Source organism: Mobula birostris, chromosome 2 (genome assembly GCF_030028105.1).
Source record: "Mobula birostris isolate sMobBir1 chromosome 2, sMobBir1.hap1, whole genome shotgun sequence".
Lineage (NCBI taxonomy): Eukaryota > Metazoa > Chordata > Chondrichthyes > Myliobatiformes > Myliobatidae > Mobula > Mobula birostris.
This window is the reverse complement of record NC_092371.1, coordinates 82,891,481-82,912,275: the sequence shown is the minus strand read 5'-3', so window position 1 is coordinate 82,912,275 and position 20,795 is coordinate 82,891,481.

Here is a 20,795-nt window from a genome sequence, read left to right as displayed (position 1 = left end):
TAGCCGCCAACCCCAGATTCGGGACAGCACCTACTGACTGACTGACTGAATGTCTTGATTTCCATTTTGTTGGTTCATGTGTAGTTTTTCATTGAGTCAATTGTAATTCTTTGTTCTACTGTGAATGTCCACAAGAAAATGAATCTCAGGGAAGTACATGGTGACATGAACATACTTTGATAATAAGTTTACTTTGGACTTTGAACTGTGATATACACCACCCTCTGTGTGAAGAAGTTGCCCCTTGGGTCCCCTTTAAAACTTTCCTATCAACTGATTTCCCTTTGTGACCCTCCCACTACCTTCTCTGCAAATTCAACTCTTTCCCAGTTCTGAAGAAGGTTTTCACCCTGCCGTGTCCACAGATCATGTCTGACTTGTTTGCTGCATTTTCTGTTTCGTAAGTGAAGCGTCTCTTGGCATGATTCCACGATTCCATGAAGCATAAGGAATTTTTCTGGTCTGGAGACAACATTTTCTAATCAGTCAACACCTCCAGAACAAATTAGTTATTTATATCTCTTTGCTATTTCTGGGAACTCGCTGCACATAAGTTGGCTGGCCAGCAACGACTAGATTTCAAAATCTAATTCATTGAAGCTCTTTGTGATGTGGCAGCATTTCAACATAACTTCCCCAAGCATTGGTTGGGATTATTATTCATTATATTAAGTTACAAAACAAAACAGAAAGGGAGGGGCAAAAAGAAAACTTTCATAATACAGTTTCATGCTGAATAAAGGATAATAGTTTGTGATGTAATCTTTAATATGAAATATAGTGATACCAAATTGCTCAGCTTTGTTATGGTCATTCTCTCTCCTCCTTCTTCCTGTTAGCAGAAGATATACAAGTCTAAAAGTATATAAGGATGTGTTGTCATTGGAGAGAGGAGGTTCACGAGGATGATTCCAGGAATGAAGGGGTTAACATATGAGGACTGGTTGGCAGCTGGAATTTAGAAGAATGCATGGGGATCTCATTGAAACCTACTGAACGCTGAAAGGACTATATAGGGAGGATGTGGAGAGAATGTTTCCTATGGTGGGGACATCCAGAACTAGGGCACAGCCTCAAAACTGAGGGGCGACCCTTTAGAACAGAGGTAAGGAGGATTTTGTTAGCCAGAGAGTAGTGAATCTGGGGAATGCTCTGCCACAGACTGCGATGGAGGCTAAGTCCTGGGTATATTTAAGGCGGAAGTTGTTCATTTCCCAATCAGTCAGGGCATCAACGCATAATGCGAAAAGGCAGGTGAATGGAGTTGAGTGGGACCCGGGATCAGCCATGATGGAATGGCGGAGAAGACTCAATGGGCTGAATGGCCTCATTCTCCTCCTGTGCCTTCTTGTCTTATGGTACGATCATGCTCAAGGCCAGCTGCTATCCCATTGTTATCAGACTCTCATATGCTAAAAGATGAATTCTTAAAAACTGGATCTCGCAATCTACCAGGCCATGGCCCTTGCATTTACTTTGTATACTGTTCTGCACTTTCTCTGTAACTACATTATATTCTGTATTCTGTTTTCTTTATACTACCTCAAGGTAATCATGTATGGAATGGTCTATCAAGATCAAGACTAGCTTTACTTGTCGCATGTACATAGAAGTATACAGTAAAATGCATCGTTTGCGTAAAATCAAATCAAATTAGCAAGGTTGGTGCTGGGCAGTGACCAACAAAGTCCGAGGATGCACTGGTGGCAGCCCACAAGTGTCACCAGCCTTCCAGTGCCAACATAGCATGCCCACAACTCACCAAACCCTAACTCTTATGTCTTGGGAATGTGGGAGGTAACCAGCGCACCCGGAGAAAACCCACATGGTCACAGGGAGAACATGCAGCCTCCTCATGGACAATGGTAGGAACTGAACCTCGGTCTTCCAGCTGGTGTTGTAAACTGATGTGCTAACCACTACATTACCATGCCAGACGGCACACTAGCAAAAGTTTTTCACTGTTATAAGTCACAGTAATAAACCAGTTACCAATAGTTTGAGCTCATTGTTGTGGGCATACCAGGGTATAAATGCCATGAAAATTAGCTTCTTGCAGCAGCAGTACAAAATATAGCAAACCACAACAAATCTAAATTACATGTTAAATTAGCATAAATTATGCATAATTTAAACAACAGAATAAACATAATGACTAGTGCAAGTTCAGAATCAGGTTTAATATCACCAGCATACAGTATGTCATGAAATTTGTAGTTTTGCAGCAGCAATACATTGTAATGTATTGCAATGAAGCCTATAAATTACAATAAGTATAGTATATACACACACAAATATATACAGTGCCTGTAAAAAGTATTCACCCTCCCCCACCCCCGGAAGTCTTCATGCTCTATTGTTTTACAATATTGAATCAGTGGACTTAATTTGGCATTTTGACACTGATCAACAGAAAAAGGCTCTTTCAAGTCAAACTGAAAACAGATCTCACCAAAGTGATCTAAATTAATTACAAATATAAAACACAAAATAATTGATTGCATAAGTATTCACCCCCCCCCCTTTAATATCACACACCAAATCATCACGGGTGTAGCCAATTGGCTTTAGAAGTCACATAATTACTTAAATGGAGATCTGTTGTCTGAGACCTGTATGTAGTCAAGGTGTTTCAACTGATTGTAGTAAAAATACACCTGTATCTGGAAGGAGGAGATTGCAAAGGGAGCTGGAAAAGGCATGTAATAAGGGCAATGACACAATTGTAATAGGAGACTTCAATATGCAAGACAGGGGATTGGGAAAATCAGGTTGGTGTCAGTTCACAAGAGAGGGGATTTGGTGAATGCCTGCAAGATGGCTTTTTAGAGCAGCTTGTGCTTGAACCTACTCAGGAAAAGGCTATCATAGATTGGGTGTTGTATAATAATGCAGGTCTTATTAGGGAGCTTAATGTAAAGGAGCTCTTAGGAGACAGTGATCATAATATGATTGAATTCATACTGCAATTTGAGAGAATGAAATATAACTCACAGGTGTTAGTGTCACAATGGAATAAAGGGACTACAATGGCATGAGAGAGGAGCTTGCCCACGTGGATTGGAGGAGGATGCTGGCGGGATATAACAGCAGAGCAGAGATGGCTGAAGTTGCTGTGAATAGTTCACAAGGCGCAATGTGGATATGTCCCACAGAAGATGTTCTCAAATGGCAGGGGTAGACAACCGTGGCTACAAAGGAGGTTAAGGACTGCATAAAAGCCAAGGAAAGGGCATACAAGGTAGTAAAAGTGAGTGGGGAGTTGAATGATTAAGAAGCTTTTAAAACCCAACAAAAGGCAACTAAAGAGAAAAGATGAAGTATGAGGGCAAACTAGCCAAAAACATGAAGCAGAATTCCAAAGATTTTTCAGTTATATAAGGAGTGAAAGGGAGGTGAGAGTTGATATTGGACCACCGGAAAATGATGCTGGTGAGGTAGTAATGGGGGACAAAGAAATGGCAGATGAACTTAATGGGTACTTTGCATCAAACTACACTGTGGAAGCCAATAGCAGTGTGCCAGACATCCGTGAGTGTCAGGGAGAAGACTGAGTGCCATTGCTATTACAAAGGAAAACATGCCAGGCAAACTCAAAGGTCTTAATGTGGATAAGTCACCTGGACCAGGTGGACTACATCCCAGAGTCCTGAGGGAGGTTGCTGAAGAGATAACGGATGCATTGGTCATGATCTTTCAAGAATCACTTGATTCTGGCATGGTCCCGGAAGACTAGAAGGTTGTAAATGTGACTCCACTCTTTAAGAAGGGAGGACAGCAAAAAAAAAGGAAATTATAGGCCAGTTAGCCGAACCTCAATAGTTGCGAAAGATATTGGCATTGGCATGGATAGGGGAATTGCTGACAGGCAGCAGGCAGTGAGTGGGAATAAAAGGAGCCTTTTATGGTTGGCTACCAGTGACTAGTGGTTTTTCTTTGTGGTATTGGGACCACTACTTTTCACATTGTTTGTCAATGATTTAGATAATGGAATTGAAGGCTTTGTGGCAGTTTGTGTATGAAACAAAGATAGGTGAAAGGGTAAGTAGTGCTGAGGAAGCAATACGATTGCAGCAGGACTTAGACAAATTGGAAGAATGGGCAAAAAAATGGCCGATGGAATACAGTGTTGGGAAATGTATGATAATGCTTTTTGGTAAAAGGAACAATAATGCAGACTATTATCTAAATGGGGCGAAGGTTCAAACATCAGAGGTGCAGAGGGACTTTGGAGACCTCGTGCAAGAGTCCCTGAGGTTAATTTACAGATCGAGTCTGTGGTAAAGAAGGCAAATGCGATGTTGGCATTTATTTCAAGGGGAATAGAATATAAAACCAAGGAGATAATGCTGAGGCTTTATAAGACACTAGTCAGACCACATTTGCAGTACCGTCAATAGTTCTGGGCCTCATATCCCAGAAAGGACGTGTTGTCATTGGAGAGAGTCCAGAGGAGGTTCACGAGGATGATTCCGGGAATGAAGAGTTTAACATATGAGAAGTGTTTGGCAGCTTTGGGTCTGTACTCACTGGAATTTAGAACAATACAGGGTGATCTCATTGAAACTTACCAAATGTTGAACAGACTCGATAGAGTGGATTTGGAGAGTATGTGGGGGTATCCAGAAAGGAGGACACAGCCTCAAATTGAGGGGTGACCTTTTAGAACAGAGGTAAGGAGGATTCTTTTCAGCCAGAATCTGGGGAATGCTCTGCCACAGACTGTGGTGGAAGCCTAGTCGCTGGGTATACTTAAGGCGGACTTGATAGTTCCCTGATGGGTCAGGACCTCAAAGGATATGGCGAGAAGGCAGGTGTGTGGGGTTGAGTGGCGTCCAGGATCAGCCATGATGGAATGGCAAAGCTGACTTAATGGGATGAATGGCCTATATCTTAAGGTCTTTTGACCCAGCTCTGGTGAGTCAGTTTCCTGACAAAAACTATACCATGAAGACAAAAGAACACACCAAGCAACTCTGCAAAAAGGTTATTGAAAAGCACAAGTCAGGAGATGGATACAAGAGAATTTCCAAGTCACTGAATACACCTTGGAGTACAGTTAAGTCAATCATCAAGATATAGAAAGAATATGGCACAGCTGTAAATTTGCCTAGAGCAGGTCATCCTCAAAAGTTGAGTGATTGTACAAGAAGGGGACTAGTGAGGGAGGTCACCAAGAGAGCTATGACAACTCTGGAGGAGTTAGAAGCTTCAGTGAGCTGAGATGGGAGAGAATGCAGTTACGACAACTATTGCCTGGGTGCTTCACCAGTCACAGCTTTATGGGAGGGTGGCAAAGAGAAAGCCACTGCTGAAAAAAACTCACATGAAACTTCGCCTAGAGTTTGTCAGAATGCATGTGGGAAACTCTGAAGTCAGCAGGAAGAAGGTTCCTTGGTCTGATGAAACCAAAATTGAGCTTTTTGCCCATCAATTAAATGCTATGTTTGGCGTAAGCCAAGCACTGCACATCATTAAAAAGACATCACCCCTACTGTGAAGTATGGTAGTGGCTGCATTATGCTGTGGGGATGCTTCACTGCAGCAGGCCCTGGAAGGTTTGTGAAGGTAGAGGGTAAAATGAATGCAGCAAAATTCAGGGAAATTCTGCAGGAAAACCTGATGTAGTCTGCAAGAAAACTGTAACTTGGGAGAAGTTTTGTTTTCCAGCAGGACAGTGACCTCAAGCATACACTGGAAAGGCTTAAAAACAACAAAGTTAATGTCCTGGAGTGGACAAATCAGAGTCCAGACCTCAGTCATAGAAACACAGAAAACCTACAGCACAATACAGGCCCTTCAGCCCACAATGTTGTGCCGAACATGTACTTGCTTACAAATTACCTAGGGTTACCTATAGCCCTCTATTTTTCTAAGCTCCATGTACCTATTGAAAGACCCTATCGTACCCACCTCTACCACCGTCATCAGCAGCCCATTCCACATACTAACCACTCTCTGAATAAAAAAACTTACCCCTGACATCTCCTCTGTACCTACTTCCAAGCACCATAAAACTTTGCCCTCTCATGTTAGCCATTTCATCCCTGGGAAAAAGCCTCTGACTATCCACATGATCAATGCCTCTCATCACCTTATACACCTCTATCAGGTCACCTCTCATCCTCCGTCGCTCCAAGGAAAAAAGGCCGAGTTCACTCAATCTATTCTCATAAGACATGCTTCCCCAATCCTGGCAACATCCTTGTAAATCTCCTGTGCATCCTTTCAAATTGAAAATTTGTGGCTGGACTTGAAAAGGGCTGTTCACTCATGATCCCCATGCAATCTGACAGAGATTGAGCAGTTTTGTAAAGAAGAATGGGGAAAAATTACAGGGCCCAGATGTGCAAAGCTGATAGAGACCTATCCACACAGACTCAAGGCTGTAACTGCTGCCAAAGGTGCATCTACTAAACACTGACATGAAAGGGTGAATACTTATGCAATCAATTATTTTGTGTTTTATACTTGTTGTTAATTTAAGCCACTTTATAGAGATCTACTTTCACTTTGATACCAAAGAGTCTTTTTCTGTTGATCAGTGTCAAAAAAGCCAAATAAAATCCACTGTGATTCAATGTTGTGAAACAATAAAACATGAAACACACACATGTACATGAATCTGTTCCTCAATTGTTGAGGGTGTGTCTTCAAGCTCCTGTACCTCCTCCCTGATGCTAGCAATGAGAGAAGGGTATGTCCTGGGTTATGTTTTGTAACTGCAAAACATCAAATTAATTCAAAGGAAAACATGGGAGACCAAAATGTGAGTCTAACTTTGTGTTTTACTTTAAGCTAGATATGTCAGGCAAGCTTCACTGGACAATGTGGATCAGTGTCTCACGTCACCACGTCCTTTTCCTTTTTGAAAACCACCACACACTGGCTCACATTTCCGATTTCCATGTCTTCCTTTTAATGTTTTATGCTAGTTTAATGTTTTGAAGTTACAAAACAGAATATCCTGGGTGGTGGGAGTCCTTAATAATGGATGCCACCTTTTTGAGGCATCGAAGACTGCAACTAGTCCAAGGCAGCATCAGGGATTTTCATGTCAGTTCAATCACCTGAAGGGCAGTGGGGAAGAAGCCACTGTTGAACCATGAGATGTGGGTCTTCAGGCTCCTGTACCCGCTGCCTGCTAGCAGCATCAAAAAGAGGATATGGCCTCAGTGGGGAAATCTCAGCTTCCTGAGACAATTCCTCCAGTACAGGAATTCCCAACCATTTTTATGCCATGGACGTGGACCTCTCCTCCAAGAGGACCACAATCTTGTCGTGGTTTGGAGGCTTGTGTGCCTCAATGACCCAGAGAGCAATGTTGGCTGGAGTCAAGGTTTTATGCTTTGGCTGTTGGTAGGGTCGCCCTTCCCAAACAGGTCAAAGCATTGAATGGTGCACCAGTCTGCCAGGTTCAAGGGTTCAGCTCAGGGCTAACAACCCTACTGGTAAAACAAAATTGTTACAGAAACAGCAGTGAAGATTCCTTCTACATTGAGTGTGATGGTATTCCTGAGTCTCCAGCCGGGATTTGCGTGACTGACAGTAGTGAAAACTGAGAGGAGGCTACTGACACGATGAAGGAAGCCCTGAACACCGCCAGAGATGGAGGACCATCATTGCTGCCCTGAATGTCAGCGGTGTAACAGGTAGCAACACACTCTGCCATTAACACGAGTGGTCCATGGATCGCATGTTGGGAACCCTGCTCTAGTAGATGTCTTCAAAGCTGTTAAGGGCTAAACCTATCAAACTTGGCACTTGAAGGCCTCTTTTATGCAATATCTTTACAAGTGAGAAGTGACCTATTGAGAATAAGGCAGCATGGTAGAGTAGCAGTTTGTGTAACACTTCACAATGCCCATGACCCGGGTTGAATTACTGCTTCTGGCTGTAAAAGGTTTGTATGTTCTCCTTGTGACCACGTGAGTTTCCTCCAGGTGCTCCAGTTTCCTCCGCATCCCGAAGATGTCAGGATTAGTAAGTAATGGGTTTATTTCGTAAGTGCATGCAGGTTTTTAAAGGGGTGCCACGTTTGCATAGTGGTTAGCCAGCGGTTTTACAGCTGGGGTGTCTGAGTGTGGAGTTCAATTCTGCCATCCTCTACAAGAAAGTTGGTATATTCTTCCAGTGAGTGTGCTCGTTTTCTCTGGGTGCTCCAGTTTCCTCCACAGTCCGAAGATATATTGGTTAGTAGGTTAATTGGGCATTGTAAATTGTCTTGTCATTAGTTAATGGTTAAATTGGTGGTTTGATGGGTGGTACAACTCATTGGGCCGGAAGGGACTGGTCTGCACGACATTTCTAAATAAAATTAAATTAAGGAATGAGTTGAGTTGATACCTTCTGTCCGTACTGAGACCGGATGGATTGTGAACCAATTCGTTAAAGTTGCGACTTGCCTGCCATCAATGAGCAGATGCAGAAAGCAGATGATTTCTATGGGAATTCAAATTTGTAAAGGATTGCTCACAGTCCCTCTGGTTGGTAGAAACAAAAGATCACAAAAAGTTGAAGTTCAAGATTAATTATCATACACCCTTACATGAATATAGCCAAACAAAACAACATTCCTCCAGCACCAAAATGCAAAACACATTACCAACAGTACACTACAAATAGCACATATGGTTACAATTTCAGAAACATACGCAGTCACAAAAAATAACAAATTAGCCCAAGTCCCAGCATGTCATGACTGTAGATGGTCCTGGTCCAGCTTATTCATCCATTGAGCGAACACTGGAGAGCAGCACCGAGTGAACACTGGAGAGCAGCACGGAGGGAACACCGGAGAGCAGCACGGAGGGAACACCGGAGAGCAGCACCGAGCGAACACTGGAGAGCAGCACCGAGTGAACACCGGAGAGCAGCACCGAGCGAACACCAGAGAGCAGCACCGAGTGAACACCGGAGAGTATCACCGAGCGAACACCGGAGAGCAGCACCGAGTGAACACTGGAGAGTAGCACCGAGTGAACAGCACCAAGTGAACACTGGAGAGCAGCACCGAGCGAACACCGGAGAGCAGCACCGAGCGAACACCGGAGAGCAGCACCGCGGGAACGCCGGACAGCAGCACCGAGCGAACACCGGAGAGCAGCACCGAGTGAAAACTGGACAGCAGCACCGAGCGAACACCGGAGAGCAGCACCGAGCGAATACCGGAGAGCAGCACCGAGTGGACACTGGACAACAGCACCGAGTGGACACTGGAGAGCAGCACCGAGCGAACAACGAAGAGCAGCACCGAGCGAACACTGGAGAGCAGCACCGAGCCAACACCGGTGAGCAGCACCAAGTGAAGACCGGAGAGCATCACCGAGCGAACACCGGAGAGTATCACGGAGTGAACACCGGAGAGCAGCATCGAGCGAACACCAGAGAGCAGCACCCAGCAAACACCGGAGAGCAGCACCGAGCGAACACCGGAGAGCAGCACCGAGCCAACACTGGTGAGCAGCACCAAGCGAAGACCGGAGAGCATCACCGAGCGAACACCGGAGAGTATCACGGAGTGAACACCGGAGAGCAGCGTCGAGCGAACACCGGAGAGCAGCACCGAGCGAACACCGGAGAGCAGCACCGAGCGAACACTGGAGAGCAGCACCGAGCAAACACCGGAGAGCAGCACCGAGTGGACACTGGACAGCAGCACTGAGTGGACACCGGAGAGCAGCACCGAGCCAACACCGGTGAGCAGCACCGAGCCAACACCGGTGAGCAGCACCAAGTGAAGACCGGAGAGCATCACCGAGCGAACACCGGAGAGTATCACGGAGTGAACACCGGAGAGCAGCATTGAGCGAACACCAGAGAGCAGCACCCAGCGAACACCGGAGAGCAGCACCGAGCGAACACCGGAGAGCAGCACCGAGCGAACACTGGAGAGCAGCACCGAGTGAACACCGGAGAGCAGCACCGAGTGAACACCGGAGAGTATCACCGAGCGAACACCGGAGAGCAGCACCGAGTGAACACCGGAGAGTATCACCGAGCGAACACCGGAGAGCAGCACCGAGTGAACACTGGAGAACAGCACCGAGTGAACACCGGAGAGCAGCACTGAGTGGACACTGGACAGCAGCACCTAGCGAACACCGGAGAGCAGCACCGAGCGAACACCGGAGAGCAGCACCGAGTGAACACTGGAGAGTAGCACCGAGCGAACAGCACCGAGTGAACACTGGAGAGCAGCACTGAGCGAACACCGGAGAGCAGCACCTAGTGAACACTGGAAAGCAGCACGGAGCGAGCACCGGAGGGCAACACCGAGTGAACACTGGAGAGCAGCACCAAGTGAGCACCGGAGAGCAGCCCCGAGCGAGCACCGGAGAGAATCACCGAGCGAGCACTGGAGAGCAGCCCCGAGCGAGCACCGGAGAGCAGCCCCGAGCGAGCACCGGAGAGCAGCCCCGGGTGAGCACCGGAGAGCAGCACCGAGCGAGCACTGGAGAGCAGCCCGGAGCAAACACTGGACAGCAGCACAGAGTGAACACTGGAGTGCAGCACTGAGCGAACACCGGAGAGCAGCATCGAGCGAACACTGGAGAGCGGCACCGACTGAACACTGGAGAGCAGCACCGAGTGAATACTGGAGAGCAGCACCGAGCGAACACTGGAGAGCAGCATCGAGCGAACACTGGAGAGCGGCACCGACTGAACACTGGAGAGCAGCACCGAGTGAACACCGGAGAGCAGTACCAAGTGAACGCCGGAGAGCAGCACCGAGTGAATACTGGAGAGCAGCACCGAGTGAACACTGGAGAGCAGCACCGAGTGAACACCGGAGAGCAGTACCGAGTGAACGCCGGAGAGCAGCACCAAGTGAACACCGGAGAGCAGCACGGAGTGAACACTGGAAGGTAGCACCAAGCGAACACTGGGGAGCAGCACCGAGCAGACACCAGCATTGGCTCATATCAGAATCAAAATCAGGTTTATTACCACTGACATATGTCATGAAATTCAGAAAAAAGATTAGCTTTATTTGTCACATATACATAAAAACATATGCATCATTTGCATCAAATCAATTGAATGAGGATTGTGCTTGCTCAAACATCGCCATACTTCCAGCGCCAACATAGCATACTCATAACTCACTAACCATAACCCTTACACCTTTGCAACATGGAGGAAACCAGAACACCTGAAAGAAACCCACAATTGTGGGGTGAACATACAAATTCTTTTTGCACAACAGGAACCGAACCCTGGTCTTACAGTTGCCACTGAAAGCAATATGCTAGCTGTTAAGCTCTTGCTTTGCTGTATCAGTACAGTGCAATTCATAAATAATTTAAAAAGAGAGCAAAAATTGTGAACACAAGAGATTCTGCAGATACTGGAAATCCAGAGCAACACATACAAAATGCTGAAAGAACTCAGCAGGTCAGGCAGCATCTATGGAGGGGAATAAACAGTCGACATTTTGGGGTGAGACCCTTCCTACACCGGCAGGCACGGACATTCCCAGACCGCAATCCCTGCTTCTAACCTCAACGATTCTAACGATCCCAAGCAGATTCAAAACCCAGACTCCACCACCATCAATGCGGGTTCCAATGATCTCAGACACCTTCAGATAGGTGATAAGTGAAGCCAGCTGGGTAGGCAAAGCAAAGGGCTGGAGAGGAAAGGATCTGATGGGAGAGGAGAGTGGACTATAGGAGAAAGCAAAGGAGGAGGGGACCCTGGGGAGATGAGAAGAGGTAACTGACCAGAATGGGGAATAGAGAGAGAGGGGGGAGGGGAGGGAATACTTCCTTTACTTGAAGGAGAAATCAATATTCACACCATCAAGTTGGAGGCTACACAAATGGAAGAAAAGTGTTGCTCCTCCACCCTGAAGGTGGCCTCATCTTGGCTCAAAAAGAGGTCATGGACTGACATGTTGGACGGGTATGAGAATCAGAATTAAAATGTTTGGCCAGCAGGAAGGTCCACTTTTGGCGGATGGAGCGGAGATGTTCAACAAAGCGGTCTCCCAATTTATGAGGGGTCTGACCGCATTGGAAGCACCAGACACAATAGACAACCTAGCAGATTCACATATGAAGTGCATGACTTGAATGGAACTGAGGGGAGAGGTGGATAGGCAGCTGTAGCAATTTGGCCACTTACAGATTTAAGCGCCGGGAGAGCGATTAGTGGGATGAATGGACAAGGAATTTAGAGAATCAAGAGATGTAGAGTCAGTATAGATAGAACTGAGAAATTCTAAGGGTAGAAAGACCCTAATGGGAGTTATCTACCGGCTCCCAAACAGTGGGATGTAGGGTGTAAGTTGAATCAAGAGTTAAAATTGGCATGTGGCAAAGGTAATGCTACAGTTGTTATGGGGGACCTCAACATGCAGGTAGACTGGAGGAATCAGGTTGGTACTGGACCCCAAGAAAGGGAGTTTGTGGAGTCCCTCCGAGATGGATTCTTAGAACAGCTTGTACTGGAGCCTACCAGACAGAACGCTATTCTAGATAGTGTGTTGTGAAATGAACCGGATTTGATCAGGGACCTCGAGGTAAAGGAGCCATTAGGAGATAGTGACCATAATAAGATAAGTTTTAATCTACAATTTGAGAGGGAGAAGGGAACCTCAATAGTATCAGTTGAACAAAGGGAACTATGGGGCTATGAGGGAGGAGCTGGCCAAAGTTCAATGGAACAATACCCCAGCAGGGATGACAGTGGAACAGCAATGGCAAGTGTTTCTGGGAATAATGCAGAAGGTGCAGGATCAGTTTATTCCAAAGAGGAAGAAAGATCCTAAGGGGAGTAAGGGGAGGCCGTGGTTGACAAGGGAAGTAATGGACAGTATAAAAGTAAAAGAGAAGAAGTATAACATAGCAAAGACGAGTGGGAAGCTGGAGGATTGGGAAACTTTTAAGGAGCAACAGAAGGTAACTAAAAAGGCAATACGCGGAGAAAAAATGAGGTACGAAGGTAAACTAGCCAAGAATATAAAGGAGGATAGTAAAAGCGTCTTTAGGTATGTGAAAAGGAAAAAATAGTTAAGACCAAAATTGGGCCCTTGAAGACAGAAACGGGTGAATTTATTATGGGGAACAAGGAAATGGCAGACGAGTTGAACAGGTATTTTGGATCTGTCTTCACTAGGGAAGACACAAACAATCTCCCAGATGTAATAGTGGCCAAAGGACCTAGGGTAATGGATGAACTGAAAGAAATTTATATTAGGCAGGAAATGGTGTTGGATAGACTGTTGGGTCTGAAGACTGATAAGCCCCCGGGACATGATGGTCTGCATCCCAGGGTACTTAAGGAGGTGGCTTTAGAAATCGTGGACGCATTGGTAATCATTTTCCAATGTTCTATAGATTCAGAATCAGTTCCTGTGGATTGGAGGGTGGGTAATGTTGTCCCTCTCTTCAAGAAGGGAGGAAGAGAGAAAACAGGGAATTATAGACCGGTTAGCCTGACGTCGGTGGTGGGAAAGATGCTAAAGTCAATTATAAAAGATGAAATTACGACACATCTGGATAGCAGTAACAGGATCAGTCCAAGTCAGCATGGATTTACGAAGGGGAAATCGTGCTTGACTAATCTTCTGGAATTTTTTGAGGATGTAACTATGAAAATGGACAAGGGACAGCCAGTGGATGTAGTGTACCTGGACTTTCAGAAAGCCTTTGATAAAGTCCCACATAGGAGATTAGTGGGCAAAATTAGGGCACATGGTACTGGGGGCAGAGTACTGACATGGATTGAAAATTGGCTGGCTGACAGAAAACAAAGAGCGATTAACAGGTCCCTTTCGGAATGGCAGGCGGTGACCAGTGGGGTACCGCAGGGTTCAGTGCTGGGAGCACAGCTGTTTACAATATATATTAATGATTTAGATGAGGGAATTAAAAGTAACATTAGCAAGTTTGCCGATGACACAAAGCTGAGTGGCAGTGTGAAATGTGAGGAGGATGTTATGAGAATGCGGGGTGACTTGGACAGGCTGGGTGAGTGGGCAGATGCATGGCAGATGCAGTTTAATGTGGATAAATGTGAGGTTATCCACTTTTGTGGTAAGAACAGGAAGGCAGATTATTATCTAAATGGAGTCAAGTTAGGGAAAGGGGAAGTACAACGAGATCTAGGTGTTCTTGTACATCAGTCACTGAAAGCAAGCATGCAAGTACAGCAGGCAGTGAAGAAAGCTAATAGCATGCTGGCCTTCATAACAAGGGGAATTGAGTATAAGAGCAAAGAGGTCCTTCTGCAGCTGTACAGGGCCCAGATGAGACCACACGTGGAGTACTGTGTGCAGTTTTGGTCTCCAAATTTGAGGAAGGACATTCTTGCTATTGAGGGAGTGCAGCGTAGGTTCACAAGGTTAATTCCCGGGATGGCGGGACTGTCATATATTGAAAGATTGGAGCGACTGGGCTCGTGTACACTGGAATTTAGAAGGATGAGAGGGGATCTGATTGAAACATAGAAGATTATTAAGGGATTGGACACGCTGGAGGCAGGAAGCATGTTCCTGCTGATGGGTGAGTCCAGAACCAGAGGCCACAGTTTAAGAATAAGGGGTAGACCATTTAGAACGGAGTTGAGGAAAAACTTTTTCACCCAGAGAGTGGTGGATATATGGAATGCTCTGCCCCAGAAGGCTGTGGAGGCCAAGTCTCTGGATGCTTTCAAGAAAGAGATGGATAGAGCTCTTAAAGATAGCGGAACCAAAGGTTATGGAGATAAGGCAGGAACTGGATACTGATTGTGGATGATCAGCCATGATCACAGTGAATGGCGACACTGGCTCGAAGGGCCGAATGGCCTACTCCTGCACCTATTGTCTATTGTCTATTGTCTACTGAATGGACAAGGAAGTTAGAGGGTTGGGACGGAGGGACAAGGAATTTAGAGGAGTGGGATGGAGGGACAAGGAATTTAGAGGAGTGGGAGGGAGGGACAAGGAATTTAGAGGGGTGGAACGGAGGGAGAAATCCCTGCAGAAAGCCGAGAGCGGGTGCGAGGGGAGCAGGTAAATATATGTTTAGTGGTAGGATCTCCGTGGTGATGGTGGAAGTTACAGAGAATGAACTGTTGGATGCGGAGGCCCATGGGGTGGTAGGTAAGGACAAGAGGAACTCCATCACTGTTGATGTGGCGGGAAAATGGGGTCAGCGTGGATGTTCAGGAAATGGAGGAATTGCAGGTGAGGGCAACATCAATGGTGGAGGAAGGGAAACTCCAATCTTTAAAGAAGCAGGATGTCACTGAGGTTCTGGAAAGAAAGGGTGCATCCTAGGAACAGATGTGGTGGACATGAAGGAACAAGAGAAAGGGGAATAGCATCTTTACTGGAGACAGGGTGGGAAAAGGTATAGTTAAGATAACTGTGGAAATCGGTAGGTTTATAAAAGATGTTGGTTGGCATGACATAAGTAGTGAGGTAGTGCTCACAGGTTTGTGGTCCATTCAGAAATCTGATCACAGAGGGGAAGAAGCTATTCCTAAATGTTGAATGTGAGTCTTCAGGCTCCTGTATCTCCTCCCTGATGGTAGTAATGAGAAGAGGGTATATCCTGGATGGTGGAGGATGCTCCCCTCTTGAGGCATCACCTTTTGAAGGTGTCATTGAAGGTGGGAGATGGAGCTGGCTGAGTTTCCAATTTTCTGCAGCTTTTCTGGATCTTGTGCTGTGGCCCTATCATAGAACATGGTGAAGCAACCAATCAGATGGTCTCCATGGAACAACTGCTGAAATTTGCTGGAATCCTTGTAACTCCAGAACAAGTATTGTGGAAAATTTCTAAACACTCCCTTAAATGGACCAGTCATTCACTCCATTTACGGCCACTTTAAGATAAACAATAAATCAAGATTCTAAGTTCAAAATTGTTTAACATTATTTCCTGTACACAAGTGTAAAGGAGAACAAAATAATTGTTACACCAGATCTGGTGTAGCACAAAAAAGTCAATAAGATAAAGAACACAATGATAAAAAATGTCATGGTCCCAACCGTTAATTCCCCATTTTCTCCTTCCTTTTGATTGTATCATGGTCCCGACCTTTAACCCCCCATTTTATCTGAATTCCCTTTGATTGTATCATGGTCCCGACCGTTAATTCCCCATTTTCTCCTAATTTCCTTTGATGGTGACACACCTGGTTCTCATCAAGACCTGCAGCATAAAAACCCTGGCTTTGCATCCACTCGTTGCCAGATTGTTGTTTTAGCCAGTGTGGTAATTAATGTTCACGGCCACTTAAGATTGTGTATTTTAAGTTTTACTTCAGTACCGAGGTTTACCTGTGTAACTCTGTCTCTCTGTGTCAAGAAAAGTATTGTCTACCGCTTGCTTTTCTACGCTCCATGTCGAGGTAAGTTCTGCCTGCCTTCTGCTTTCCCATTCACCCTCCTGTTTGCCGTTCATCTCCAGCCACTCTCACAACCTCTTCTGCACCCTAACTCAATTTCCGTGCCAGTGCCCTGCGTTTGGGTCCGCCCCGTTCTTTGAAACAAAAACACAATAAATATAAATACATAAGATATCTAATATATATATAGACTGATTGTATGTCCATAAAGTGACACTAGGCACAGGAGTGTCTGTACATAGTGACTGAGAGGAAATGATGGTTGGGGTGCTTGGGGAGAGTAACTGTTTTTGAGTCTGGTGATCCTGGCTTGGATGCTACATAGCCTCCTCCATGGCGGGAGTGCGACAAACAGTCCATGAGCAGGGTGGTCATGCTAGTCTTGCTATCAATATTCATGTTTCATGCATGAGAAGAGATTCCAGGAAATGATTTCATAAATGTTTGCATTTATGTAAGAGGAAAGGGTTTGCATTGTGAAGAGGTTCCCTGCCTATGCCAATGTCAGGCTTTTTTGTGAGTAAGCTCCCTAAATTGTTATACTTGCAGCCCTTCCCCGTCTGAACACCAACATCAGTAAATGCTTAGACAGATCAAAGTGTATCTTTACTGTTGAGTCTGTGTGCATAGCCAAGTTCTCACCCAGTTAATTAATAACTTTTAAAGATAATAAAACAGCTCACTCAGATTTTTTTGTTCAATTTGCCAATGAAGGGAAAATGTTTCCTTTAAGACCGTAAGATAAAGGAGCAGATTTAGGCCAGTCAGGTCATTGAGTCTGCTCCACCATGCCTGCCTGATATTTCTCTCTACCTTATTCTTCCACCTTCTCCTCATAATTTATCAAGGACCTATCACTCTCTGCCTTAAGTATACCCGATGATTTGGCATCCACAGCCCTCTGTGCCAATGAATTCCACAAATTCACCACCATCCTCATCATAGTTTTAAAGGGATATCGCTTTATTCTGAGACTGTGTCCTTAGATCCTAGACTGTCCTACTAATGGAAACAGCATCTCCTCTTCCACTCTATCCAGTGAATACAGGCCCAATCTTCATCCAGGCATGTTCAAGAGTTCTAGGTAATTTTATTATCAAAGTACATACTTTATATATCACCATATACAACCCTGAGATTCATACACAATAAATCTACAGAATAATAACCATGACAAAATCAATGAAAGACCACCCAACTAAGGAGTTCATCCAACGTGCAGAAGAAAACAAGCTGGGCAAATACAAAAAGAATAAACAATAATAAATAAATAAGCAATACCTATTGAGAACACAAAATGTTGAGTCCTTGAAAGTGAGTCCATTGGTTGAGGGAACACTTCAATGATGGGGCAATTGAAATTGAGTGAATTTATCCCCTTTGGTTCAGGAGCCTGATGGTTGAGGGGCAATAACTGTTTCTGAACCTGGTGGTGTGAGCCCTGAGGCTCCTGTACTTTCTTCCTGATGGCAGCAGTGAGAAGAGAGCTTGACCTGTGTGGTGGGGATCCCGATGATGGATGCAACTTTCCTGCAACAGCGTTTCATGCAGAAGTGCCTTGTGGTTGGGAAGGATTTGCCTGGGGGATTTTCCATTCAAGGGCATTGATGTCTCCATACCAGGCCGTGACGCAGCCGGTCAATACATTCCCCACCACACATCTATAGATGTTTGTCAGAATTTTAGATATCATGTTGAATCGCAATGGCACAAAGGTTCCATTTAATATCAGAAAATGTACACAATATACAATCTGAAATTCTTACTCTTCGCAGGCATCCACGAAACAGAAGAAAACACCAAAGAATGACAGAGAAACATTAGAACCCCAAAGCCCCCCCTTCCCTCCCACACACAAGCAGGAGCAAAGAATGAACCCTCCCCTTCCTCCCCTCACTTGTAGAAAGAAACTCCTAAGCAAGTAGTGACACTGCTGTGCTTTCTTCATAACTGCACTTACATACTTGGCCCACGTCAAGAATTTAAAGTTGTTATCCCTCTCCATCTCTGACCACCCGATGAAGACTGGCTCATGGACCTTCAGTTTCCTTCTAGCGTATGTTGTAATTGGTCTCACTGGCATTGATTGAGAGGGTCTTGTTATGACCCCACTCAGCCAGATTTTCATTCACCCTCCTATACGCTGATTCATCACCACCTTTGATTCGGTCTACCACAGTGGTGTGATCAGCAAACTTGAAAATGGCATTGGAGCTGTGCTTAGCCACATAGTCGTAAGTGTAAAGCAAGTAGCGCAGGGGTCTAAGCCACACTCACCCTTACCAGGAGCAAGGGTTGGTTGTTCAGTCTCTCAAGCTCGGCTCTGCCAGTTAACCTCAAAACCACTTTGCTGCACTAATCCCTCATCCCTTCTTTGTTTACTGCCATAGAGTCCCAGATTAATAAAGCACAGATTTGGCCCTTTGGCCCAACCATGGAGCTCAACCAGCTTGTCCACATACCCTGCATATGGCCCATATCTCTCCATACCCCTCCACCTACCCATCTCCTGAGGCCCTCTGTTGGTCGCAGTCAACCATAGAAGTTGCACCCTGCTGACTATGTGATAAGCCAGGGCAATACAATGTGCAGAGCAAGCTGTTGCCAATGGAACGGCAGAGGCTGGTACAGTTTGGCACCAGTGGCATTGCGAAAGCTGCCAGTCACTGTTGAGCTCAACATAGGACTGCCTTAGGGACTTTTCCTCGGGGTTTACTCCTGAAACCTTCTCCATGAGTGGGTACAGCGGCAAAGCAGTGGAGGTTTGAGATCAGGGTTTTCCTTCTCCTAAATGAGCTGCCAACCATGTCTGACAAGCTCCATCTGCCCAAAGTACATATATGTCATAAAATATTACCCCAAGATTGATTTTCTTGCAGGCATTCACAGTAGAACAAAGAAGCACTATAGAATCAATGAAAAATTACACACAAAGACGGACTAACAAACAATGTGAAAAGACAAACTGCGGAAGAACTTTAGAATTTGCTGGAGAGGAATCACAGATTCACAGTCAAGGTTAAAGTAATTATCAAGGTACCAATATGCCACCATATACCACCTTGAGATTAATTTCTCTTGTTGGCATTCACAGGAAAATAAAAAAATACAATAGAATGCATCTTATTTAGAGGTACAGCATAGGACAGGCGTTTCCAGCCCAATGACCCACTCCACCCAGCAACCCACCTATTTAACACTAGGCTAATCACAGGACAATTTACACTGACCAATTAACCCATAACCTGGTCCTTGGGCTCTGGGAGGCCATGACTGTGTGTGTTTCCTCTGGGTGCCTGAGTTTCCTCTTGCAGTTCAAAAATCTGCCTCCTTATCATCAATTTATTCCTGCAAAATCAAAGTTCAAAAGTTCAAAGTAAATTTATTATCGAATAAATAATAAATAATTATTATTAATTTATTATTTATTTATTATTTATTATATTATTTATTATACTGTATGCCACCATACAGAACCCTGGGATTCATTTTCTTGTGGGCATTCACAGTAAGTACAAAGAAGCACAAAAGAGTTAATGAAAAACTACATGCAACATGATGAACAAACAACCAAAAGACAATAAACTGGGCAAACACCAAAAGAAAAAAATATTTATAATAATAAAAATAAATAAATAAACAATAACTATCAGGAACATGAGCAGAAGGGTCTTTGAGAGTGAGTCTGTAGGTTGTGAGGAGAGCTCAGTGATGAGGCGAGTGAATTTGAGTGAAGTTATCCCCTCTGGCTGAGGGCTAATAACTTCCTGAACCTGTCTGTCTTTTGAGATCCTGTTGAACAAGATGATCAGTGCTGTTGGGAACCTAGAGGAGTGAGCAATGAACTGATTGAACGGTGCAGGTTTCTAAAAGACACTGGCAGGGTAGATGCTGAAAGAATATTTGGATGTGTAAAATAAAGTTCAGTTTATTGTCATTCAACCGTTCACATGTATACTGCCAAACGAAATAAAGTTCCTCCAGACCAAGGTGCACAACTTCGCTACTTGGGTCTTGGTTCCCAGTGGAGCATAGGCCATCGATGGCCTCCCGTCTCCATCAGCCTCTGAAATCGATGGTGTGGTTGGTGTCTATCGACGTTTCTGTAATCCATTGCCTCCACTGTACCAGGGACTGACCTGTACAGCTTCACCAGAGCCCTGTTAGCCGGCCTCACCCGTTTCCAGCTCTCATGACGGAGGAATAAGGTTGGACACTGAGAGGAAAGGTGCACCACACTGTACGTATAACTCACACACACACAACACACAACACATAAAGTAATATTACTACTAGTAAATTAACAAATAATAAAGTTCATTTACAACCAAGTTTAAAAAGTAAACAGTATTACACTACTAGTGCTTTATACGTGATGAGACCTGGGTGGTGGCAGGGTGTTCAGTAGTCTTATGGACTGGGGGAAGAAGCTGTTTTCCAAACTATCAGTC